A 27432-nucleotide genomic window follows, 5' to 3' on the forward strand; every position below is an offset into this window, starting at 1 on the left:
CTTTATAACTAAAAGAGTTAGTGCATGGAAAGTCATTCTTTTGAACACTGTCCTCCAAAAAATAATAGTCATTATTTGGGAGGTTTTTAGCATGTACCCAGCACACAGCTGAGCAGTTTACATGAGTGATTATCTCACTTAACCTTCGTACATATTTTAGGGTGCATAGACATTTAGAAATCAAGAAACTGAGGCACAGAGAGGTAAGCTAATTTGCTTAAAGACACACAATCAGCCGTCAGTCTGATCGCTGCTCTGGTGTTCTTAATCACGATGATGCAGTGATATAGCTAATTCTCAGGGTTGCTCCTTAGTAGCATTTCCATGGTCAAAGGCCTCACTGGTTTGCTTTTCTTCAATAAACAGTAAATTGCACTGGCTACAAAAATAGTATTTTAAAATGAGATTCAAAGCTATTTTTCTTTCAATTGGGGGAAAGTAGCACATAAAATTTTTTCTGAAAAAATTCTTTATCCAAAAGATTAGGCACCTTTAACACGTATTATCTTGCTCTAATATCACAACAAATCTATAATTCAGGAGAGGAGACTAAGTCTTGGAGATTTTAATAGTAACACTAGTAACCATTTACTGACATGCTATTCAAGCACTGTTTCAGGTATTTCAGGTCAAGTCTAATCCCCATGATAACATGAAGAAGTGTCCCTCACGTTCAGAAATACAAAATACTGTAACTTGTAAACAGCTCAGCCCCTGAAGTGATGTAGCTGGGGTTCATATTCAGGTCTTTGTCATCCTTCAAGCTGTACTTTTTTGGTTCAACAAAAGCACTGTCATAAATAGATGCCTCCTTACTCTTTGCTAATTGTGCCTTCCCTCTCCCTAACTCTATCACGGCCCAAGTTCCAGTCATGCCTGACTGAAGCATTAAAAATGCCTCTGGATTTGCTTCCTTTAAATACACCCTCCACACTGCCACCAGAGTTACAGAAGTGTCGATTTGACTATGAATGCTGTTCTCTGCATACTTCAAGTCTCTTCAAATACAGCAGCCTATGAAGCTCTCCAGAGCTAGCCCTGCTCAAGCTCCCAGAAACCTAACACCTCATATTTTACTATTAATACAGGATAATATAGGGTTCCCCCCACTCACCCTGTTGTTCATTCATCACTACCTTTATGCTCTCTAGGGCAGGAACCATCTTCTGACCAGTCATTACCTTCTCTCCACCCAAACCTGGCCACACATGTTCCTCCCTTAAGAAACATCCTAGACATCTCCTCCTTCAGAAAACATGCCCACCCTTTATTCCTCAAGCCCAATAAGGAGAATTTCTTTCAAACTCACAGTATCCTGTGAGTATATTAATATATACAGAAGTATATATTAATACTTCTCTCACATTATTTCAAAATATTCTGTGTACATCTGTATTTCTCTGGGGCCATATTTCATTGAGCTTTGTTTCTCTGGTGTTTGGTAACAGTAGGAATTCAGTAAAGAATTTGCTGAAATAAACGGAATCAACTTGCCCAAGTATAATAGTTAAGAAATAGAAGAAGCAGGACTTTAACTTGCTGTGGCCAGTGCTCTGTTACATCCAAAAATAAACACATCTAGGCAGTAAGGATTACACAGTCTTTCTTGAAACAGAGATTGCAATTATTGTCCTCTTGGCAGCAAATGACAAAGAAATATTTTTGGACAAATTGTAAACCTCTGGTATCAATATGTGGTAAATCCATGCTAACTTCTAGTGTTCAGTTCACCTCAGTTGCTCAGTCATTTCTGATTCTTTTCGACCCCATGCACTGCAGCATGCCAGGCTTCTCTGTCCATCACCAACTCTTGGAATTTGCTCAAACTCTTCCAGTTGGTAATGCCATTTCTAGTGTGGATCAGTGTGTATTTCTCAAATGTCTGTGACACAGCAGTAAAAATTTGCATCTAAATGAAATATGTTTATAATAACAATGATCTTTAGTAATGGCATAATTGCTGTACTGCCTAGTACTATTTATAGACATCCAGTTATGAAATACAGATTCAGAAGCAAGGGAGGAAATAACATTCTTCCTTGGTAGATTCTCAATAGAGATGTAAAGACTTAAACAAAAACCCAAAACATCAAAGACCTTCCAGAAAGCAACCAGTTAAGTGTATCTTAAATGAATATTACCTTCTAATTTAGAATCAGGAAAATGAAGAATATTTTATCTACTACCTGTAAGGGGTAAACACATGTGAAATACTGGAAAAAAACAATTTTAAGTCAACTCCTCGACTCCGATACTGTCTCCTTGCTGGATTTCAAATTAAAATACTTTCCCCGTTGGGGGAAATGCCTCTCTGTACTTCACTGGATTCTCTCCTTTCCCTAGCTTTTACATGTTAGTGTAACCTGAATAAAGAATGAGCCAAGGACTTGAACAACTTTCAAAACAAAACAGATAAATTATGAACAGATGTGTGAAAACATGCTCAACATCACTAATCATTAGGGAAACACAACCAAAACCACAATGAGTTACCACTTCATACCTGTTAGGATGACTATTGTCAAAAATACAAAAAAAAATACCAAGTGCCAGAGAGCATGCGGAAACGTAGGCACCCTTGTACACTTCGTGGAAATGTAAAGTGGTACAGGCACTAGGTAAATTGGTATGAAAGTGAAAGTCGCTCAGTCCTGTCTGACTCTTTGTGACCCCATGGACTACAGAGTCCATGGAATTCTCCAGGCCAGAATACTGCAGTGGGTAACCTTTCCCTTCTCCAGGGGATCTTCTCAGCAGGTAATGATCTTCTCCAGGAGATTGAACCCAGGTCTCCTGTATTTCATGCAGATTCTTTACCAACTGAGCTATCAGGGAAGGTAAAATAGTATCAGTTCAGTTCAGTTCAGTCGCTCAGTCGTGTCCGACTCTTTGCAACCCCATGAATCGCAGCACGCCAGGCCTCCCTGTCCATCACCAACTCCCGGAGTTCACTCAGACTCACGTCCATCGAGTCAGTGATGCCATCCAGCCATCTCATCCTCTGTCGTCCCCTTCTCCTCCTCCCCCTAATCCCTCCCAGCATCAGAGTCTTTTCCAATGAGTCAACTCTTTGCATGAGGTGGCCAAAGTACTGGAGTTTCAGCTTTAGCATCATTCCTTCCAAAGAAATCCCAGGGCTGATCTCCTTCAGAACCGACTGGTTGGATCTCCTTGCAGTCCAAAGGACTCACAAGAGTCTTCTCCAACGCCACAGTTCAAAAGCATCAGTTCTTCTGCGCTCAGCTTTCTTCACAGTCCAACTCTCACATCCATACATGACCACTGGATAAACCATAGCCTTGACTAGATGGACCTTTGTTGGCAAAGTAGTGTCTCTGCTTTTCAATATGCTATCTAGGTTGGTCATAACTTTTCTTCCAAGGAGTAAACATCTTTTAATTTCATGGCTGCAGTCACCATCTGCAGTGATTTGGGAGCCCCCAAAAATAAAGTCTGACACTGTTCCCACTGTTTCCCCATCTATTTCCCATGAAGTGATGGGACCAGAGGCCATGATCTTCGTTTTCTGAATGTTGAGCTTTAAGCCAACTTTTTCACTCTCCTCTTTCACCTTCATCAAGAGGCTTTTTAGTTCCTCTTCACTTTCTGCCATAAGGGTGGTGTCATCTGCATATCTGAGGTTATGAGAAGGCAAAATGAAAGGATACTGAAAGAGGAACTCCCCAGGTCAGTAGGTGCCCAATATGCTACTGGAGATCAGTGGAGACATAACTCCAGAAAGAATGAAGGGATGGAGCCAAAGCAAAAACAATACCCAGTTGTGGATGTGACTGGTGAAAGAAGCAAGGCCCAATGCTGTAAAGAGCAATGTTGCATAGGAACCTGGAATGTCAGGTCCATGAATCAAGGCAAATTGGAAGTGGTCAAACAAGAGATGGCAAGAGTGAATGTCGACATTCTAGGAATCAGCGAACTAAAATGGACCGGAATGGGTGAATTTAACTCAGATGACCATTATATCTACTACTGCGTGCAGGAATCCCTCAGAAGAAATGGAGTAGCCATCATGGTCAACAAAAGAGTCCAAAATGCGGTACTTGGACGCAATCTCAAAAATGACAGAATGATCTCTGTTCGTTTCCAAGGCAAACCATTCAATATCACAGTAATCCAAGTCTATGCCCCAACCAGTAATGCTGAAGAAGCTGAAGTTGAATGATTCTATGAAGACCTACAAGACCTTTTAGAACTAACACCCCTCCCCAAAAAAATGGTGTAGAGGCTGCTAAAAAAATTAGAAATAGAACTATTATATGATCCATCAATCTCACTTCTAGGTATGTACTCAAAAGAACTGAAATTAGGATCCTAAAGAGATATTTACATTCCCACGTTCTTGGCAGCATTATCCATAATAGCCAGGATGTGGAAGTAACCTAAACATCTATGTGGGGGGTGCATTTGCTCAGTTGCTTCAGTCATGTCGAACTCTTTGCAACCTTATGGACTATAGCCTGTCAGGATTCTCTGTCCATGGGATTCTCCAGGCAAGAATACTGGAGTGGGTTGCTGTGCTCTCCTCCAGGGGATCTTCCTGGCCCAGGGATCGAACTCGTGTCTTCTGCATTGCAGGTGGATTCCCTACTGCTGAGCCACAAGGAAAGCCCAATTTAAATGTCTATCAACAGATAAATGGATAAAGAAATATTATTCATCCTTAAAAAAGGAGGAAATTCTGCCATATGCAACAATATGGATAAGCCTGGAGAATATTACACTAATATTAGTTATAAATTATTATTACTATAATACAAGCTAGACAGAGAAGGACAATTCATGGTTCCATTTACAAAAGAGATCCAAAATAATTAAAGTAATTGAAGCAGAGAGTAGAATGGCAGCTGTCGGGGACTGGGAGGAGGCAGGAACGGAGTTGTTCAAGGGATCTAAAGTTTCAGCTGTGCAATGTGAGTAAGCTCTGGGGAACTGCTGCACGACACAGTGCCTGCAGTCAACAGTGCTGTACTGAGCCTTAGAATGTTGTTATGATCTCATGTTAAGTGTCCTTACCTAAATAAGTTTTTAAGAAAATAATCACATTATTCTCAAGTTTGTGATTTTAACCCATTTGTCACTCCTCTTCTCCATTCTCTTACAAATGCCTTTTAGTCAACAAGAGGTGGACATATAAGAAGTACCTTAGCTTCAGCTTCCCAGGTGGCTCAGTGGTTAAAAAAAAAAAAAAAAAAAATCTGCCTGCCAATGCAGGGGCCACAGAGGATGCTGGTTCAACCCCTAGGTCGGGAACTACAAAGCCTGTGGGCCACAACTACTGAATCCACGTGTTGCAAATACTGAAGCCCATACGCCTATAGTCTGTGCTCTGCAACAAAAGAAGCCACCACAGTGAGAAGCCTGTGTATGGAAACAAAAAGTAGCACCTGCTCACAGCAACTAGAGAAAGCCTATGCAGAGCAAGGAAGACTCAGCACAACTGAAAGTAAATAAATAAAATTATTTTTAAAAAACCAGCACAAGTAGATAAAAATGGAAGGGAGTTCTGTTACAATACTAGCTCATAATTCTTTGAACTACTTCTAACTTCATGATCAAAAAAAAAAAAAAGCACATAATCTATTACTTAAGGGTTCTCTCTTTTTTAAGCACTAAGCTAAAAATTCAATTAGGTTCCCATTCAGTTTTATGGAAAGCAAAGTTAGGAACTGTTTGATATGCAAATATACTTTTACCCATTATACTAAAATATAAATCTTATGTACCTTCTCAAATTCTCTTGTCTACTTCCTCCTTTTCATGCCTTGGTCAACACTTTATTTACATAAATAGTCAGTCCTCCACGTTTCGTATTTGGAGGAAATACTACACTTCAAAGCATGGAACCTGATTTTCTGAGCAGCCACTGAGATGCAACCAAGAAGTGAGATCATTATCGAGGTAAACCTTGACCAAGGGGAAGAGGATATGGGAAGAGGTCAAGGAGAAAATGTCCCCCTCCTTTCACTTTTTCTTATGGTCTACTTTGAGTTGAAGTTCCTTCTTTCAATCTTTCTAGAAAAGTCTAAAACACTGAGTGAAAAGTGACTAATAATGTCTCCTTTGTGGTTCTTTATAGTAAAGAGTAAAGCAACACACATGTCTTTGCCTCACTTCTCCTTTTCCCTTACCTTCACTGTCTTAGGCTTCTACTTCCCAAATACAGTGTTAGCCCTGCTAAGAACTGCGAAGGGTCTCACCTTGCTTGTGAGCTAAGAAGCGAACCTGCCACAGTTACACAGATGCTGAGGGAAGACATGAGGTCCTTGGTGGGACACAAAGGACTTTATTATCACAGCAGGCAACGTGAACTCTATGGTTATATGCTCCCATTGCCAACCAAGTCACATGCAGGCACTTCGCACACAGTATATTCGTGGCACAGCTGAGAAAAAGCAAGCTTGGAAAACCCCAGTATTTTAAAGGGGTTGCCAGGAACTTTGCCCCACATTTTCCCCACATGGGAATATTATCTTTACTCAGTTCAGTTCAGTCGCTCAGTCGTGTCTGACTCTTTGGGACCCCAAGGACTGCAGCAAGCCAGGATTCCCTGTCCATCACAAACTCCCAGAGCTTACTCAAACTCAAGTCCATGGAGTAGGTGATGCCATCCAACCATCATACTCTGTCGTCCCCTTCTCCTCTGGCCTTCTATCTTTCCCAGCATCAGGGTCTTTTCAAATGAGTCGGTTCTTTGCATCAGGTGGCCAAAGTATTGGAAACTTCAGCTTTCAGCATCAGTCCTTCCAATGAATACTCAGGACTGATTTCCTTTAGGAAGGACTGGTTGGATCTCCCTGCAGTCCAAAGGACTCTCAAGAGTCTTCTCCAACACAACAGCTCAAAAACATCAATTATTCAGTGCTCAGCTTTCCTCATAGTCCAACTCTGACATCCGTACATGACTACTGGAAAAACCACAGCTTTGACTAGAGGGACCTTTGCTGGCAAAGTAATGTCTCTGCTTTTTAATATGCTGTCTAGGTTGGTCATAGCTTTTCTCCCAAGGAGCAAGCATCTTTTAATTTCATGTCTGCAGTCACCATCTGCAGTGATTTTGGAGCCCCCAAAAATAAAGTCTCTCACTGTTTCCACTGTTTCCCCATATATTTGTCATGAAGTGATGGGACCGGATGCCATGATCTTAGTTTTCTGACTGTTGAGTTTTAAGCCAGCTTTTTCACTCTTTTCTTTCACTTTCATCAAGAGGCTCTTTAGTTCTTCTTTGCTTTCTGCCATAAGTGTGGTGTCATTTGCATATATCTGAGGTTATTGGTATTTCTCCTGGCAATATTGATTCCAGTTTGTGCTTCATCCAGTCCAGCATTTCTCATGATGTACTCTGCATATAAGTTAAATACATATAAGTTAAAAATTATCTTTATTATCATGACATTATTCCTATCTTTCAAGGTTGTCTGCTACACAAACATCCTTCAGAACATAATCTTGGACAAAAGCTTTCACAGTTGTATAGAAACACCATGGATGATCAGCTGCCAAAAAGAAGTCTTCACTCTTTGCCTTCAGATTCATTTTTTAAAGGACCCAGCTAAGATATACAATCATTTTTTGTTGTTGTTTAGTTGTTCATTAGAGTCATTCGTTTTCTTCATTTCTAGGTATTTCCCAAATCTTCTTCTGCATCCTCACTTAACCATTTTCCCCTTTATTTTATACTCTGGGAGCTTGATCCATAAGATCCTTTTACATCCAGGTGTGTTCAGCCAACGAGAGGCACATCTTCAGGTCTGAGGGAGGGGATTTAGGTCAGAGTAATTTCTTCCCTGTCCCCTCTCTGCTGTGTCATAGTGTTGGCTTCTTTCAGGTGGTAATTGATCCAACAGCTAGTCTATAATGTTATCTTCTGTCATAGGACATAGAAAGTGTTTAATTTTTTATTCAAACAAGGTGAGGAGTAATGGTAATTAGAATAAATTTACATGACGTGGGCTTCCCTGGTAGCTCAGCTGGTAAAGAATCCACCTGCAATGTGGGAGACCTGGGTTTGATCCCTGGGTTGGGAAGATCCCTAGAGAAGGAAACGGCTACCCACTCCAGTATTCTGGCCTGGAGAATTCCATGGGCTGTGTATTCCATGGGATCACAAAGAGTCAGACAGGACTGAATGACTTTCACTTTCACTTTATATGACATGACTTAGAAAAAATAGATTTTAATTACTTTAGTTGATGATATATATATATTAAGTCTAAAAGAAACTACATTAAAGTTTTATTTGAAATTTTTCCAATATGTTTTGTAAATTTGGTATTTCCAGAAAACATCCAATTGCATTGCTTAAAAAGCTTCCTTCTCCATATTTTGGCTGTTCTTACTTGCTTTCAAATATGAAAGCAAGTAAGTTGTTTACTTGCTTTAAACATACATTATTTAAGTATGTAGAAAAGATCATTTTTAAGCATTTAGTATCTGTTAGTAAAGTTCTTTCCTCAGTGGACTCTTTCATGGAAGCCATGAATTCTTTGGAAATGAAAAAAGTAAAGTTGAGTAAATAAAACTTGATGTTAGTTTCTTACCCTCTATACCACATATGTGAATTCACCTCATTTTTAAGTGGCAGAAATAGAAGTTACTATCATTAGGCTTTATACTTAAGAGAAATAGGTGCAAATTTAGGCAAGACTCAAAGCCCGGTAGGTTCATAGTGCTGTGATTAATCACTGCCAGAGGCTTCCCCTTTGTTAGATACACAGAGAGGTTTACTCTTCAGGTAATACACTCAGGTAAGAAATAAGATGAATGAGGAAATTTCATATTCTCTATAAAGTAAGACTTAGGCTCTTATGAAGAAGGAGTGTTTTCTGACAGATCAATTTTGAGGGAAAACTTCATATGAAAATAAAGTATCAGAAAATGTATTGCTATAAGACCATTCATGCTTAGGTATCTTGGAAAGTTTTCCCATTCTAAACATTGGGAGGGAGGCTAAAAGCTTATGAAATATCTTGAGTTATTAGGTTATTGATTCACAAAAGCTCAAAACTACCTCAGTAAAAGAATAAAATCTATTCTTATCTTCCTGCTGAAAAATAATGTTCTAAACTAAAAAGGGGGGGCGGGTGCATAACTGAATGTGGCAGGGGTTGTACACCTCTCTTACTGTCTCTTCTTTCCCCTAGGTAATAAGAACATGCATTAGAGAAAAACAAAGAAAGCTCATTTTTCTATCCAACTGAAATACTGAGCATTCAATGTACAGTTACTGGTTTTTAAAAATATAGATGGATTTTAACTTAGTTGCTTTTATTTCTTTGGGGAAATGTTTAGTGTATAAGTTAACATGTTTCAGAGGTTCCAAGTATAGCATCTTGGTGTTTGAAAGGTAGAGTCCACATTCAAAACCTCAAAATCCCACCCAATTAAGATATATTGTAATTGTACACCGTTCAAAAACCTCTCAAATCCCTAACTAGGATACATTGCCACCAGGTGGCAGAGGAGTGCCTTCATTTCTTGAACCAAGCTTACTGGAAAAAGTATTGCTATTTTTTATTTGCTTTTTTATTAAAATCTACACTCAATATTAAATAATGAAGACTAAGGTTAATCTGTTAGTTAATGGTTTTCAGCACGAGTTGACATAAATTGCTCTTCCTGTCTTTATCTGGCATTTGGGGGGTCCTCAAGACCCTGATTTTAGAGGCTTCATAAAGTCAGAACATTTTCTCAATATTTCTAAGACATTATTTGCCCTTTTCATTCTCATTTTCTTTCAAATGTACAGACAGTAGAGTTTTCCACAGGCCACACAACATGAGATAAGATCATCATTCTGATAGCTAAAGAAAGCTATTATTATTGTATGTATTTTAAGTTTACTCAGTTTTAATTTTTAATTTTCAATGTGGTAAATACTAGTATTAGCTATATAAACAAAAGTTCTTTGGGATCCTCAACAATTCTTTAAGAGTCAAAAGGAGTCCTGATAATTTTTAAAAATTGAGAAATTTACTACTCTAATTACTTAATTAGCTCAAATGAATGTTCATATATTTTCCACTCTCTTTTTTAAAAAACATTTTTATGTCTTTACTGAATTTGTTACAATATTGCTTCTGTTTTATGTTTTGGTTTTCTGGCTCAGAGACATGTGGGATCTTAGCTTCCCAGCCAAGTACTGAATCCTCACTTCCTGCACTGAAAGAAGGAGTCTTAACCACTGGACAGGTAGGAAGTCCCTTTCTGTCTCTTCTGAGGACAGGAATCATGCTTATTTTTGGACCCCTGAAAAACGAGCCTTCAGTTCAGTTCAGTTCAGTTGCTCAGTCGTGTCCGACTCTTTGCGACCCCATGAATCGCAGCACACCAGGCCTCCCTGTCCATCACCAACTCCCGAAGTTCACTCAGACTCACGCCCATGGAGTCAGTGATGCCATCCAGCCATCTCATCCTGTCATCCCCTTCTCCTCCTGCCCCCAACCCCTCCCAGCATCAGAGTCTTTTCCAATGAGTCAACTCTTCGCATGAGGTGGCCAAAGAAATCCCAGCATTAACCATGTATAATAGATACTCAATAAAGGTATGCTAAAAAACAAAATATTAATAACTAGGAGATGTGATTAAAATGAAACAGGTATTAATAGAGGATACAGTTTCAAAGTTTACTTATTAAAATTAAATAATAAAACATTTAATTCAAATATAAATGTTCAGGTAAAATCTTACACCAAGTATCATTTGCTTCCTTTCTATTATTAGTAGAGACTGTATTAAAAAATATATGTCTTTGCTTCAAAAGCAAAGATTTTAAAAGACATTTTTCATATTTGTTAGAATTTACTTTCCTAAATGTAACCTGAAAATGTCAAGTTTTGGTCCCACACTATCTCTAAGTTTCTTCCTAACATCCAGTTACAATAAAGTCCACTGATACCATATATCTTCTTCTTCAGATATCAGTTTCTGAGCAATTCTTATTCTAAAAATGCTAGTCTGTCACCTTTTTGAAAGTAAAATACAACAGCACCTTTATATGGTGAATATGATCTTGAAAATTGCTATAAAAATTTGCATCTTTGATGCCAACTCATTTTTTTTAAGTTGGCATATTGCACCATGGAGCATCATATTCTGAATAGTTTTTTAATCTATAAAAGTTATAGATTTTTACACAAAAATGTTAAGTAAAACTATTACAATCACTTAGTTCTAATGAAAATATATCAGCAACCATCAAAACTGAACAGGAAATCATGTTTATTCACAGAAGACACAAGCAGTATTTAATGTATGTGAAAGATATTCTTATAACTCAGCATCACGTGAAATTGGAAACTGATTGCTTAAAATAGTAATTATATGAGATATGAAGAATTTGCATACTGAGAACAGCCTTTTAAACACAGGCAAATACAACGTGCTTTGAGAAAAGTTAGGCAAAGAAGCAGCAGTCTTACAGGAATGGACAGTCAAGCCCCTCCCAACTTTCAGGAGAGGACTGAGGGGAACACTACTTCTGACAACTCTGGGTACAAAACTTGATTGAACTGGTTTTACTCAATTTCTATATCTGAAATACTTAAAGGAATTCTACCTATCCTTTGTAAAATCCCAAGCTGAAACACCCACACTGACTGAATCCAAGCTATAGAATGATTATGAGTAGGCCAAAATCTTACAATGAATACTGTGTGTGTGACTCTTCCATTTTCCCCTGAATTCAAGCTAAGGAACAGATTTCACATCTGATCTCAGGTAGGGGGCTAAGAAATTGCTTTAAAAGTCAATTTTTATTTAACTGCCCAGGGATTTTACTGTAAACAACTTCCTCTGCATTATACACCATTTAAATTTAATAAAAGACTTCCTAGAACTGCTTTTTTTTTTTTTTTTTTAATCACGAGTTGAAATAAGAACCAAGAATTCTTAGGTTAAGGTTCACCATAAACGATTCTGTAGCTTTTGAAGTTTGTTCTTAGCTGTATAGAAGTTAAAGACCTTCCCTCCTATCCTATAAGTTCAGTTCAGTTAGTCATATCCGACTCTTTGCAACCCCATGGACTGCAGCACCCCAGGCCTCCATGTCTATCACCAACTCCTGGAGTTTACTCAAACTCATGTCCACTGAGTCAGTGATGCCATCCAATCATCTCATCCTCTGTCATCCCCTTTTCCTCCCGCCTTCAATCTTTCCCAGAATCAGGTTCTTTTCAAATGAGTCAGTTCTTCACATCAGGTGGCCAAAGTGTTGGAGTTTCAGCTTCAGCATCAGTCCTTTCAATGAATATTCAGGACTGATTTCCTTTAGGATTGACTGGTTGGATCTCCTTGCAGTCCAAGGGACTCACAAGAGTCTTCTCCAACACCACAGTTCAAAAGCATCAACACTTCAGTGTTCAGCTTTCTTTATAGTCCCTCAAATCCATACATGACGACTGGAAAAACCACAGCTTTGACTAGATGGACCTTTGTTGGCAAAGTAATGTCTCTGCTTCTTAATATGCTGTCTAGGTTGGTCATAGCTTTTCTCCCAAGGAGCAAGCATCTTTTAATTTCATGGCTGCAGCCACCATCTGCAGTGATTTTGGAGCCCCCCAAAATAAGGTCTGTCACAGTTTCCATTGTTTGCCCATCTACTTACCATGAAGTGATGGGACCAGATGCCATGACCTAAGTTTTCTGAACGTTGAGTTTTAAGCCAACTTTTTCACTCTCCTCTTTCACCTTCATCAAGAGGTTCTTTAGTTCTTCTTTGCTTTTTGCCATAAGGGTGGTGTCATTTGCTTATGTGAGGTTATTGGTACTTCTCCCAGCAATCTTGATTCCAGCTTGTGCTTCTTCCAGTCCAGCATTTCTCATGATGTACTCTGTACATAAGTTAAATAAGCATGGTGATAATATACAGCCTTGACGTACTCATTTCCTGATTTTGGAACCAGTCCATTGTTCCATGTCCAGTTCTAACTGTTGCTTCCTGACCTGCATAAAGATTTCTCAGGAGGCAGGTCTGGAATTCCCATCTCTTGAAGAATTTTCCAGAGTTTTTTGTGATCCACACAGTCAAAGGCTTTGGCATAGTCAATGAAGTATAAATAGATGTTTTTCTAGAACTCTCTTGCTTTATCGATGATCCAAAGATGTTGGCAACTTGATCTCTGGTTCCTCTGCCTTTTCTAAATCCAGCTTGAACATCTGGAAGTTCACTGTTCACGTACTGTTGAAGCCTGGCTTGGAGAATCTTGAGCATTACTTCACTAGTGTGAGAGATGAGTGCAATTGTGCGGTAGTTTGAGCATTCTTTGACATTGCCTTTCTTTGGAATTGGAATGTAAACTGACCTTTTCCAGTCCTGTGGCCACTGCTGAGTCTCCCGTATTTCCTGGCATAATGAGCACAGCACTTTCACAGCATCATCTTTTAGGATCTGAAATAGATCAACTGGAATTCCATCACCTCCACTAGCTTTGTTTGTAGTGATGCTTCCTAAGGCCCACTTGGCTTTGCATTCCAGGATGTCTGGCTCTAGGTGAGTGATCACACCATTGTGATTATCTGGGTCATGAAGATCTTTTTTTTGTATAGTTCTTCTGTGTATTCTTGCCACTTCTTCTTAATAGCTTCTGCTTCTGTTAGGTCCATACCATTTCTGCCCTTTATTGTGCCCATCTTTGCATGATCTGCTTGAAGATATCTCTAGTCTTTCTCTTTCTATTGTTTTCCTCTATTTCTTTGCATTGATCACTGAGGAAGGCTTTCTTATCTCTCCTTGCTGATCTTTGGAACTCTTCATTCAGACGGGTGTATCTTTCCTTTTCTCTTTTGCCTTTTGCTTCTCTTCTTTTCACAGTTATTTGTAAGACCTCCTCAGACAACTCTTTTGCCTTTTTGCATTTCTTTTTCTTGGGGATGGTTTTGATCCCTCCTCTTGTACAATGGTAAAGCATCTGCCTACAATGCAGGAGACCCAGGTTCGAGCCCTGGGTCGGGAAGTTCCCCTGGAGAAGGAAATGGCAACCTACTTCAGTATTCTTGCCTGGAAAATCCCGTGGACGGAGGAGCCCAGTAGGCTATAGTCCATGGGGTCGCAAAGAGTCAGACATGACTGAGCGACTTCACTTCCTGTACAATGTCATGAACCTCTGTCCGTAGTTCTCCAGGCACTCTATCAGATCTAATCCCTTGAATCTATTTGTCACTTAAACTGTATAATCATAAGAGATTTGATTTAGGTAATACCTGAATGGTCCAGTGGTTTTACCTACTTTCTTCATTTAAGTCTGCTTTGGCAATAAGGAGTTCGTGATCTGAGCCACAGTCAGGTCTTAGTCTTGTTTTTCCTGACTGTATAGAGCTTCTCCATCTTTGGCTGCAAAGATTATAATCAATCTGATTTCAGTGTTGCCCATCTGGTAATGTTCACCTGTAGAGTCTTCTTTTACGTTGTTGGAAGAGGGTGTTTGCTATGACCAGTGAGTTCTCTTGGCAAAACTCTATTAGCCTTTGCCCTGCTTCATTCTGTACTCCAAGGCTAAATTTGCCTGTTACTCCAGGTTATTTCTTGACTTCCTACTTTTGCATTCTCATCCCCTATAATGAAAAGGACATCTTTTTCGGGTGTTAGTTCTAGAAGGTCTTGTAGGTCTTCATAGAACCATTCAACTTCAGCTTCTTCAGCACTACTGGTCGGGGTATAGACTTGGATTACTGTGATACTGAATGGTTTGCCTTGGAAATGAGCAGAGATCATTCTGTCGTTTTTGAGACTGCATCCAAGTACTTCATTTCAGACTCTTTTGTTGACTATGATGGATACTCCATTTCTTCTAATGGATTCTTGCCCACAGTAGTTGATATAATGATCATCTGAATTAAATTCACCCATTCCAGTCCATTTTAGTTCACTGATTCCTAAAATGTTGATGTTTACTCTTGCCATCTCCTGTTTGACCACTTCCAATTTGCCTTTATTCATGGACTTAACATTCCAGGTTCCTATGCAATATTGCTCTTTACAGCATCAGACTTTACTTCCATCACCAATCACATCTACAGCTGGGTGGTGGTGTTGCTTTGGCTCCGTCTCTTCATTCTTTCTGGAGTTATTTCTCCACTGATCCCACCCTGTATGTGTGGTAAATTCTTGCTGCAGCTTCTCTCATGTAAGAAAGGGTCCCTCTATCTTTGTGGTACACAACTTTCAGTTCCTCTTTTTGTTCTACCTATAGGCACTCTGTGTTTCTCTATAAGGGCTAATACAGTCTATCTGCTTGTTTTTGGAAGCCACTCATCTTGTTACCTGCTCCTGTACTGCATAATGAAGAAAGATTATGGAAACTCTTATATTTCTAGTGAGATTGTTTTCCTAAGTGTTTAACATAAAACAGAGTCCCACCAAACCCTATATATAATAGATTACGAATCCATGATATTCTTATAAATTAAAAATCCCTTCTAACCACTGAAATTATTTTATGCTCATTGTAATGTGGACAATACTTAGCCTTTTTTCATCATGCCCCTTCACCTTCACAGTATGGAATTCATGTCCCCAAAATGCACTATTTGTACATTTTCCTAACGTACTCAGGCTTCCCAGGTAGAAGTGGTAAAGAACCCACCTGCCAATGCCAGAGATGCAAGAGACACAGGGTTTGACCTCTGGGTCTGGAAGATTCCCTGGAGTAGGAAAAAGCAACTCACTCCAGTATTCTTGCCTGGAAAATTCCATGGACAGAGGAGCCTGGAGGGCTACGGTCCATGGGGTCACAAAGAGTAGGCTATGACTAAGTGACACAGCACAGAGGACAGAGTTATAGGACAGATTAACTATCCAAGTTAAAAGGGATGAGAAGACACTCCACAAGGATGAGACAACAAGCCATACCTGAATTAGACTAGAAAGTCAATTAAATGACTTGTTAACTGACTCGATAATATACTAACACATTTCTCGTTTTAGTACCGAGGTTCTGTAAGGAGAAGAAAATAAACCATTCCATAAACCAAAACAATGTGTGAGTTCACTTAATACAAATGATGATGATGATAATCACAAGGAGGATGATAATCAGGCTGGTTAACATAATTCAGGTACTTTTTTATCAAAGAGGTAGGGTACACTACCTACATCTACAAACACAGAATTTTTTCTTCTCTTCATCTATTTCTAAGTGCATGAGTATGTCCACTCATTTGTTTAAAGAAATAAATAATATGCCTACTACATGCAAGGTACTAGTCTAGTTATTAAATAAAAAATAAAAATAAATTATGTAAAATGATTTTTATAAAAGCACACTGACAGTGATGACATGTTATACAAATGCATGTTATTATTACTATTACGAAGACATACATGCTTTAACATGATAAAATCTGGTCCTCTTCTGGAGCCTAGATAGGCTTAGTTGTATCCCAGGCAGATGTTGATCTGCAGTAAGGTTGCCAAAAGTGGGGCACTACCCTGAGTGGGCTAAAGCTGAATAATAACAAGAGGAAGAAACCCAAATAGAGGCCAGAATGAAATCTATGACTCATTGGGACAGAAATACTCAATTACGGTCTAAAGAATAAGATCTAATTGAAAAGAGGCTAGAGTAATAGAAATAGGTTGGTACAGCATACTTCAGGTCTGGGATTGGATTTTTATCCTCTTTACAACTTAGTAAGTTCATCTGAAAGGATTTCATAAATATTGGTAGAGATACAGGATTTCTGAGTCAGGAATAAAAGGCTTGACTACATATAGCACAGGAAGCAGCATGAGCATCATTTGCCTTGCTTTGCCAGCCTCACTAGAGCAATGTGGAGGAGGGCTCAGATGGACCCTTAAACATGCCACTGACCTTGGAGAAACCACCCTTTCACAGCAAGAGTTAAGGAATGCTACTCTGTTTCAGAGGAACATTACTTCATTCCTCAATGTTATTCCGTGAAAATAAAACCCTAAGAAATGGCCCAGGTAAAGAGTCCTCATGGCCTTGTATTTCTGATGTGTAGGAGCATGAGAAAGTCATGAAGTGTATCTCTCAACAGGTATTCCACATCAGACAAAAGTTCCAAATCTAAGACAGTACAAAGTGAAAGGATGCTGGCAACCTGCCTATGTCTAGCACTGACTACTGGATTTGGTGATGAATTAAATTAGTCATCTTTCAACCCAAGCTGTTCTTAAAATGAGAACATTTAAAAAATCCACATCACAGATACTCTACTTAAATTGTGGTCATGTGGCTTGCCATTTTTTTTTTAACTCTAATGTGTAAAGTTGGGACTCCTGGCTTAAACAGCCCTGGGAGGATTAGATCATGTGTCCTCATTTTCCCAATGATAAGAATCATGTACAGAAATGTACAAACTTTAGTATGCATTAGAATCACCTGGTGGGTTTCTCATTTAGTAGGTCTAGGTTAGGGCCTGAGAATTTGCAGTTTCAACAAGTTCCCTGATGCTGCTGCTGCTACTGGTCTGGAACTACTCTTTGAGAACCACTGATTCAGAGGGACATCTCTCAGGACTGTATGAATACTTGAAGTCTTACTAAATGAAAATTCTGATTTAATAAACCTAGGATGGGTTCCCAAAGTCTGTATCTCCAACAAACCCTATGCTGCCAATACTGTTGGTACTTGGCCCATATTGAGAAGCAAGGAAGTGGGTTTCCAGTTAAAAATACAAAATAAAAGGTCCCATTCCAGACCACGGAGTCAGATTCTGCAAGGAGAAACCTCGGTTACATGACCAAACACCCCAGGAGATTCTTCTCAGAACAAGGAATCTTTGTAATCTTGAATTTGAATGTAAATAAAAATAATGTGATTGAATCTGAACTTTCCATTAACCTATATGCAGCTGTAGACACATTTTATTTTATAATTTATGTTCAACTAGCAAGGCCCGTCTAGTCAAGGCTATGGTTTTTCCGGTGGTCATGTATGGATGTGAAAGTTTGGACTGTGAAGAAAGCTCAGCGCCAAACAATTGATGCTTTTGAACTGTGGTGTTGGAGAAGACTCTTGAGAGTCCCTTGGACTGCAAGGAAATCCAACCAATCCATTCTAAAGGCGAGTTCTTTGGAAGGACTGATGTTGAAGCTGAAACTTCAATACTTTGGCCACCTCATGCGAAGAGTTGACTCACTGGAAAAGACCCTGATGCTGGGAGGGATTGGGGGCAGGAGGAGAAGGGGACAACAGAGGATGAGATGGTTGGATGGCATCACTGACTCAATGGACATGAGTTTGGGTGAACTCCAGGAGTTGGTGATATGCAGGGAGGCCTGGCGTGCTGCAATTCATGGGGTCGCAAAGAGGCAGACACGACTGAGTGACTGAACTGAACTGAGCAGTAACCCAGGCCAGTATTCTTGCCTGGAGAATCTCATGGACAGGGGAGTCTGGCAGGCTATAGTCCATGTGGTCTCAAAGAGTCAGACACAACTGAAGCAACTTAGCACGCCACAGAGCAATAACTTTTAAGTTCTAGCTGAAAGCTTGTGAAGGGCAGCAGAACAATACGCCACTCCCAAAATAAGCCACTTTGGCATAGAATCATTTGAGCTAAAAGCAATAGAGAAGTTCTCTGCCCCAACTCCCTTTGTCTAAGATCAGGATGTAAATTTTCTCTACTAGAAAAGAGAGCAATTAATCACTGGAGACAATTCTTGATCCTTATCAGCCTAGAGATGGCACCAGAGGAACATGCCTAACAAATCTTGCTAAAACTAGCCTTAATCTACCATTAGCTCCCCCATATATTTCCCTTCCCACAATCAACTGCCCCAAGAAGTTCAATGTCCTCTTCCTTTATCTTGCCACTTCTCTAAAAGTGTATCCTTCTTTTGTTAAAATGTTACTTCAGCCCAAGTTCTAACCATCTCTTTAAGTTGCTCATTGCTGGGTGTTCCCATGTCAATAAATGCACAACGCACAGGCTAATGTGGCACAGTTAGCACAGTTTCAGAAACATGAGGCTCTATTCCAGCAGACCAGAATAGCTTCCACCCTGTCTCTCTCTATAAAGTAATTTAACATCTGTGAACAAATGCTTAAACACACTGACTTAGCAATGCTGAACACATTTATAAAACAAATACTCCTCTTTTAATATAAATCAGAACTTCTAAATTATATGTTTAATTGATGTTTACATGTGCTTCTTAAAACACATGTCATTGAGTCCTAATATTTAGAAGAATACATGTTTAAAAGAAGGGGTGAAAAGTAGAAACAGAAAAGCTATCTATATTTTTACTATTCTTACAACATTTTTACCATGACTCCCTAGTGTTCCCTTTTTAAATCTTTCTTTCCCATACTGTGTTGTCAACTGTCAGTAGGTAAAAATATATATATACATATTTTTTCAAGCCTTTAAGAAGAAGCTGAAACAAGTTTAAAGTTCTTTGAAGTCAGTAGATAGGAATCAAATCATATGTCTAATTATCTCTGATGAACTTCAGTACTAAATATGTATTAACCATGCTTTACTCTCAAAAGGATTCATTTTTATGCTTAGCATCACAAATTTTTATTAAAGCAGATGGCAAAAGATTAGGCTCAGAATATAACTAAATAATGAAGCAGAGGTATCAACTGAGATGTGTACTTTGAAATCTATAATTTTATCAAATGGCTGACATACATTAAGTGTGAAAGAAAAATTTCACATTTGCAGAATCTAGATGAAGAGTAATAAATCCGGGGTTCCTGGCCATCCAGTGGTTAAGATTTCACACTTTCAATTCAGGGCACACGGGTTTGATCCCTAGGCAGGGAAACTATAATCCTACCTGTCACATGGTGTTGCCAAATTAAAAGAAAAAAATTCTGATGAAGGGTCTCTACTGTTTGAAGTGTTAACAATCATTTTCTTCCTAGTTGTCCTTAGTTCTCAGGCTCCTCTCTTTTTTCTAAGTATCTTACTTTCCAGCCTAGATCATCATTTCTTGCTGCTGCTGCTGCTGTCACTTCAGTCATGTCCGACTCTGTGACCCCACAGACGGCAGCCCACCAGGCTCCCCCGTCCCTGGGATTCTCCAGGCAAGAACACTGGAGTGGGTTGCCATTTCCTTCTCCAATCATCATTTCCAATAGAGACTAAACACACTTCCCTATCCCGGGCCTCTTTCTGGAGCTTCAGATTCACATTCTTAGCTGCTTATTAGCTATAATCCCTGAGCTCACCTATCTGAACCATAAATTCAACTCATCCTAAACCAATTTAACAACTCTCTCCCTTAGAGGAGATCCTTCTCTGGTTTTCAGGTGATAGGAATTCTGGTTTGTTTGTTTGTTTTCCTCATACCCTCAAGTTTATAATAACAGTCATTTTCAGCTCTTCTTTCTACTTTACTCCTTAAATTCTGGCAGTCATCAAGTCATGTAGATTCTATCTCCAAAACATCCTTTGCATTGTCTCTCTTCGATCCTCACTTTCCTCTGCGTTGTTCATACCTTTCTTGTTTTTAACTGGAGCTCTGTAACAGGGGACGGAGAGGAAGAGCATCTTCTCCTGTCTACCCTGGCACAGCTGCCAGACCATTCCTTCTTACCCTCAGCTCTCAACTCATCTTCTGGCTCTAAAAGCTTCAGTGGCTCCACCAAATTAGCACTCTTACCCTGGTATTTAAGATCCCTCTAAATATACAGGCCTGACATATATTTCCAGTCTTATTTCCTACTCCTTTCCCTCAATTTCCACATGTTCCAGTCAAACCCGGTGGCCTCTCCAAAGAAGACCTGTGCCTTCTTTCTTTAAAGGTTTTCTTTCCTTCCTGACACTTTCAGACAGAACAAAATGGTAGAAAGAACATCTGTGAGCTTTGGAGTCACTGCATTCAAATCTCTACTCATTAGTTGTAGAATTGTAGAAAAATTATTTAATTTTTCAAATCCTCTGCTTGTAATCTGTAAAATGTGCATAATTCCTACTTCACAGCTACAGTTTGAGCTTTAAATGACATAATTCAGCAAAGGAACTGGAACTCAGTGCATACTACTGTCCCTACCTCCTTTCTTCATGTAGACAAATCTCACACATAGCGTTCTCACTCCATTAAACTTTTTTTCATCTTCTAAACCGTCTATCTTTACTGTGCATTAAAATCACTTTCTGTGATTTAAACTTTTTTTCATCTTCTAAACCTTCTATCTTTGTGCATTAAAATCACTTTCCAAATTGCAAAACATCTTTGATGTCGATGATTTTGTTTTACTCATCTCAGGATCTCTGAGGCACCCTATACAGTGTCTTGAATCTAGCTCAGTAAATATTTGTAAAATTGAATTGACTATCTCTAATAACAAGCAAGATGCAGGAAAGAAGTCCCTAACTGATCCTGGATCTATGGAGACAATCTACTAATCAGTCACATACAAGATGAGATCACAGAAGAGACCAAACATTCAACTACAGAGAACAAGACTGCCTGCCTTCTTGCAGAATTCAACTTATGCGAGCAACAAAGTAAACCTCACGGCCACACCTCCAGAAGGGTGCAGATGAGTAATTGTTCTGTCCCCTAATTTGAAGCATCTGTTGCCATTAGAAGGAAGTAGAATCCAAGAATCAGAAACTGAGGGAATTAATAGGAAAGACCAACAACAGGTGATTTCACCAGCTCCTGCCAAAAGTGAACTGAGACACAAACATAGCAAACAAAATCAGCATTGACAGGACTGGATCCAATTACCAGGTTAGATACGTCTTCAGGCTATTTGTTAGCATTCTTTAAAGTATCTCTCTTCATTTTTTTATATTTTGCTTTTACTCCAGATTTCATGTGGATGAACATACTGCATGGCAGAAGGCCATTTACTGTACTTTTTTGGGGCCCCAGATTCTTGTAAAGACGGCTTTTGTGAAGCCATTTTTATCTCATCAGCTAGAACTTATTCATATACATTACACTCTTTCAGTTCAGTTCACTTGCCCAGTCATGTCCAACTCTTTGCGACCCCATGAACTGCAGCATACCAGGCCTCCCTGCCCATCACCAACTCCTGGAGTTCAACCAAACTCATGTCCATTCAGTCCGGGATGTCATCCAACCATCTCATCCTCTGTCGTACCCTTCTCCTCCTGCCCTCAATCTTTCCCAGCATCAGGGTCTTTTCCAATGAGTCAGCTCTTTGCATCAGGTGGCCAAAGCGTTAGAGTTTCAGCTTCAACATCACTCCTTCCAATGAACACCCAGGACTGATTTCCTTTAGGATGGACTGGTTGGATCTCCTTGCAGTCCAGGAGACTCTCGAGAGTCTTCTCCAACACCACAGTTCAAAAGCATCAATTCTTCAGCACTCAGCTTTCTTTATAGTCCAACTCTCACATCCATACATGACCACCAGAAAAACCATAGTCTTGACTAGATGGACTTTTGTTGGCAAAGTAATGTGTCAGGTTTTTAATATGCTGTCCATGTTGGTCATAACTTTCCTTCTAAGGAGTAAGCGTCTTTTAATTTCATGGCTTCAGTCACCATCTGCCGTGATTTTGGAGCCAAAAAAAAAAAAAAAATAAAGTCAGCCCCTGTTTCCACTGTTTCCCTATCTATTTGCCATGAAGTGATGGGACCGAATGCCATGATCTTAGTTTTCTGAATGTTGAGCTTTAGATGCCTTCAAAAGTTTGCAAGTTCCCTCTTTCTTGGGATCAATTCAAAGGAAAATACTGTTACACATTTGCCTTTTGATGTAGAGATTACCCCATTTTTATCTACATACTGATTGATGTTATTTTAAGCAGTTTCAACTGATAACTATCAGGATAAAAGCAACTAAGAGAAAAACAATAAGTGTATAGAAAACTCCTTAAAATTTATCTTGTAATTATTTCACTGTGGGAACTAAGTATATGAAAGTATCAAGCATGCTCATAAACCCTTAAGAAAAAAAGTAACAATTCTGTGCTGAAGACAGCTGACCTGACTTCACGTGTGTCTTGGTTCCAATAGTTTTTAAACTTTGTTTCCCAATTGAGCCACAGAATTAGAAACCTGACTAAGGGGAGGAGCAAGTTTTGAGAGAAATGGAATTGCTTCTTTTAATGAGGCACCCATGGAGAACAGAGACCAGCCAAGAGTAGTAGGCCTTCACTCTTGATTATGGAAGCAAAGAAATAACCACAGATAAAGAATTGAGGTCAAAGCCCCAGCAGCATCCATCCTACCTACTCAAGGACACAGCAGACCTACCTCACCCTTTTGGCTTTTGTTGCAACAGGGATCTCTGGCTAGGATGCAGCTATGAACACAAATACTGCATCTATCACCATTCCTACCTATTTCGGTAAATTAAGTTTAATTCATGAAAATACCCTCCCTATGACCAGGGCTGCAAAATTAGGAAAACTGGTTCTCTTTTATTTTTCCTTCTTTTCATTGATCCAAATCAATCAACTGCATTAAATAAAAAAAAAAAAAAAAAAAAAAAAAAAAAAAAACTAATGGTAAGGATTCATTTAAATGAACTCATGAGGGAAAGAATAGCATAAACTTCCTACTTTAATCGCTCTAGCATATTCAGTGGCCATCTTTAAAAGTCCTTCACAATATGCGTAAGTGAGTTAATCTAGACTACAACATCATCAGTTTTAATGTTTATTCTAAACAGTTTCACTGAAAGCTATTTTAAATATTTCCAGGTGGTGCTAGTGGTAAAGAACCTGCCTGCCAATGCAGGAGACACAGGTTCCATCTCTAGGTCAGGAAGATCCCCTGGAGTAGGAAATGGCAACCCACTCCAGTATTCTTGCCTGGAGAATCCCATGGACAGAGGAGCCTGGTAGGCTACAGTCCACATGGTCAGAAGAACTGAACACAACTGAAGCAACTTAGCATGCAATATAAAAAGTCATCTAGTTGGTAGTGTAAAGTATAAGTACTCCTGTGATATCAGTATTACAAGTTACTACAGTGCCTAGGATGTTGTGGATCCACTATCTATAATTGAAAGAGCATTTAAATCCATATTAAAAGTGACAGGAAGTTTAGTAAAATATGTTGAATATTCAGCTTTCCCCAGATAAATGCTTCAAAATGGAATGGAAGATTTTTGACACCTAAAGGGAAAAGGAAACTTCTATTGTAGCCACATGATAGATACTTCTGCTTTATAGATGCTTATTTTGTTTTATTTTGTTGCTATGTGTTTAAAGTGCATTGTATTGTGAAATTATTATGGCTAAATGCTTTCTTAAAAAAAAAAAAAAAAAAAACTCTCCTAAGGAGGACTAAGGAAAACTCCCAATAAGTGGGAAAAACTAAGAAATTCAAACAAGCAGATATTGAGTAGTAGCTGGTCTCAGGATCTGTCATGCTCTCTGTTTAGCAAGTAAGTGACAATACACAAATACAACAAATTTCGTTACCTGCCCATGCCTCCAGTGGTTCCCACTTACTGCATGTAAAATTTGAAGTTCTACATACGACTTACCAAACACACACATATATATATATATATAATTATGTTGCACTAACCAACTGTGTAATAATAATAATAATTATAATGCAACATAATACAGAACACATATATTATTGTTTCAAGCCTTATGACCTAAGGGATTTTTAAAGTTCATATTCAACTTAACAGACACAACATTTTTAAAATACAATAGGCTGATCACCAATATAATACTCAACAATGAAAAGTTAGAAGCTTTCCCACTAAATATGGAAAAATACTAAGATGCCCACTGCTACCACGTCTCTTCAACACAGTATTCAAAGTCCTAGTCACAGCAACCAGACAAGGAGAAAATATAAACATAACCAAATCAGAAGGGAAAGGTACAATTGCCACTCACTACATGCAGACAACATGATACTAATGATAGAAAAGTCTAAGCATTCCACACAAAAACTTCTAGATCTAACAAATACAGTCAGCAAAGTAGCAGGATATAAAATTAGCATTCAGAAATCAGCTGCATTCTATTACACTAACAATGGAATATTAGAAGGGAATGTTAAACAAACAAAATTGCACACACGCGTGCACACACACACACACACACACACACACAAATACCATAGGAATAAACCTGACCAAGAAGGTGAAAGGCTTTTATGCTGAGAACTATAAAACATTAATAAAGATAATAAAAAGAGATTTCAATAAGTGGAAGAGATCTCATACTCTTAATTGGAAGAATTAACATGGTCAAAATGGCAATACTACCCAAAGCAATTTACAGATTTAATCTCTAATTTAATCTGTGATCCCTAAAAAGTTACCCACAATATTTTTCACAGAACAGGAATAAATAATCAAAAAATTTATATGAAACCGTCAAAGACCGAATTTTGGTACAGCGATCCAAAGGGGGAAAAAAGAGCAGAAGGCATACCTCTCACAGACTTCAGACAATACTACAAAACTACAGTAATCAAAACAGAATGGTTCTGGTACAAAAACAGGCACACAGATCAATGAAACAGAATAGACAGCCCAGAAATAAACCCACACACTTACAGTCAATTAATCTTCAACAAAGGAGACAAGAACATAAAATGAGAAAAAGACAGTCTCTTCAGCAAGTAGTGCTGGGAAAGTTGAACAGACACATGTAAATGAATGAATTTAGAATGTGGTGTGTATTCACACCATGCACAAAAGTAAATCCAAAATAAATTAAAGACTTTAACATAAGACATGACACCATGAAACTTCTAGAAGACAGCACAGGCAAAATATTCTGACATGAATTATAATGTTTTATTAGTTCAGTCTCCCAAGGCAATAGAAATAATAAATAAATAAGCAAATGGGACCTAAACAAACTTGAGCTTCCCAGTTCATGATAAAGAATCTGCCTGCCAATACAGAAGATGCAGGAAATGTGAGTTCCATCCCTGGGTTAGGAAGGTCCACTGGAGGAGGAAATGGCAACCCATTCCAGTATTCTTGTCTGGAGAAATGCCATGGACAGATGAGCCTGGCAGGCTACAATCCATGTGGTCGCAAAGAGGTGGACACAACTGAGCACAAAAACACAAACTTACAAGCTTTTACACAGTAAAGGAACAATTCGGTCACTCAGTCATGTTCAACTCCCTGTGACCCCATGGACTGCAGCACGCCAGGCTTCCCTGTCCATCACCAACTATCGGATCTTGCTAAAACTCATGTCCACCAAGGCGGTAATGCCATCCAACCATCTCATCCTCTGTCGTCCCCTTTTCCTCCCGCCTTCAATCTTTCCCAGCATCAGAGTCTTTTCCAATGAGTCAGTTCTTCATATCAGGTGGCTAACGTATTGGAGTTTCAGCTTCAGCATCAGTCCTTCCAATGAATATTCAGGACTGATTTCCTTTAGGATTGTCAGGTTGGATCTCCTGGCAGTCCAAGGGACTCTCAAGAGTCTTCTCCAACACCACAGTTCAAAAGTATAAGTTCTTTGGTGCTCAGCTTTCTTTATAGTCCAACTCTCACATCCATACATGACCACGGGAAAAACCATAGCTTTTGAGCAGATGGACATTTGTTGGCAAAGTAATGTCTCTGCTTTTTAATATGCTGTTTAGGTTTGCCATAGCTTTTTTTCCCAAGAAGCAAGAGTCTTTTAATTTCATGGCTGCAGTCACCATATGCAGTGATTTTGGAGCCCCCCAAAAATAAAGTTTGTCACTGTTTCCACTGTTTCCCCATCTATTAGCCATGAAGTGATGGGACCGCATGCCATGATCTTCATTTTTTGAATGTTGAGTTTTAAGCCAACTTTTCCACTCTCCTCTTTAATTTTCATCAAGAGGCTCTTTAGTTCTTCTTCACTTTCTGCCATAAGGGTGGTGTCATCTGCATGTCTGAGGTTACTGATATTTCTCCCAGCAATCTTGATTCCAGCTTGTGCTTCATTCAGTCCAACATTTTACATGATGTATTCTGCATATAAGTTAAATAAACAGGGTGACAATATACAGCCTTGACATACTCCTTTCCCAATTTGGAACCAGTCCATTGTTCCATGTCCAGTTCTAACTGCTGCTTCTTAACTACTGATTTCTCAGGAGGCAGGTCAGGCAGTCTGGTATTCCCATCTCTTTAAGAATTTTCCACAGTTTTTCATGATCCACACAGTCCAAGGCTTTGGTGTAGTCAATAAAGCAGAAGTAGATGTTTTTCTGGAACTCTCTTGCTTTTTCGATGATCCAGTGGATTTGGCAATTTGATCTCTGGTTCCTCTGCCTTTTCTAAATCTAGCTTGAGCATCTAGAAGTTCTTGGTTCACATACTGTTGGGGAATTTTGAGTATTACTTGGCTAGCGTAAAGGAAACCATAAACAAAATGAAAAGACAATCCACAGAATGGGAGAGAATATTTGCAAATGATGCAACAGACAAGGGCTTAACCTCCAAAATATAAAAGTAACCCATACAACTCAATAACAAAACAAATAAACCTATAGAAAAATGGGCAGAAGACCTTAACAGACATTTCTTCAAAGAAGACACACAG

General features: G+C 39.0%; 2 long non-coding RNA genes across 3 annotated transcripts in view; both read right to left on the reverse strand.

The window, feature by feature from the left end:
- Positions 1-27432, reverse strand: part of LOC129657427 (uncharacterized) — a 230589-nt gene that overhangs the window by 114395 nt on the left and 88762 nt on the right. The window lies entirely within an intron of this gene.
- The window catches only part of LOC129657426 (uncharacterized), a 154296-nt gene that overhangs the window by 60031 nt on the left and 66833 nt on the right, over positions 1-27432 (reverse strand). The gene's annotated exons all lie outside the window — the stretch shown is intronic.

Source organism: Bubalus kerabau, chromosome 7, assembly GCF_029407905.1.
Source record: "Bubalus kerabau isolate K-KA32 ecotype Philippines breed swamp buffalo chromosome 7, PCC_UOA_SB_1v2, whole genome shotgun sequence".
In the NCBI taxonomy this organism is placed as follows: Eukaryota; Metazoa; Chordata; class Mammalia; order Artiodactyla; family Bovidae; genus Bubalus; species Bubalus kerabau.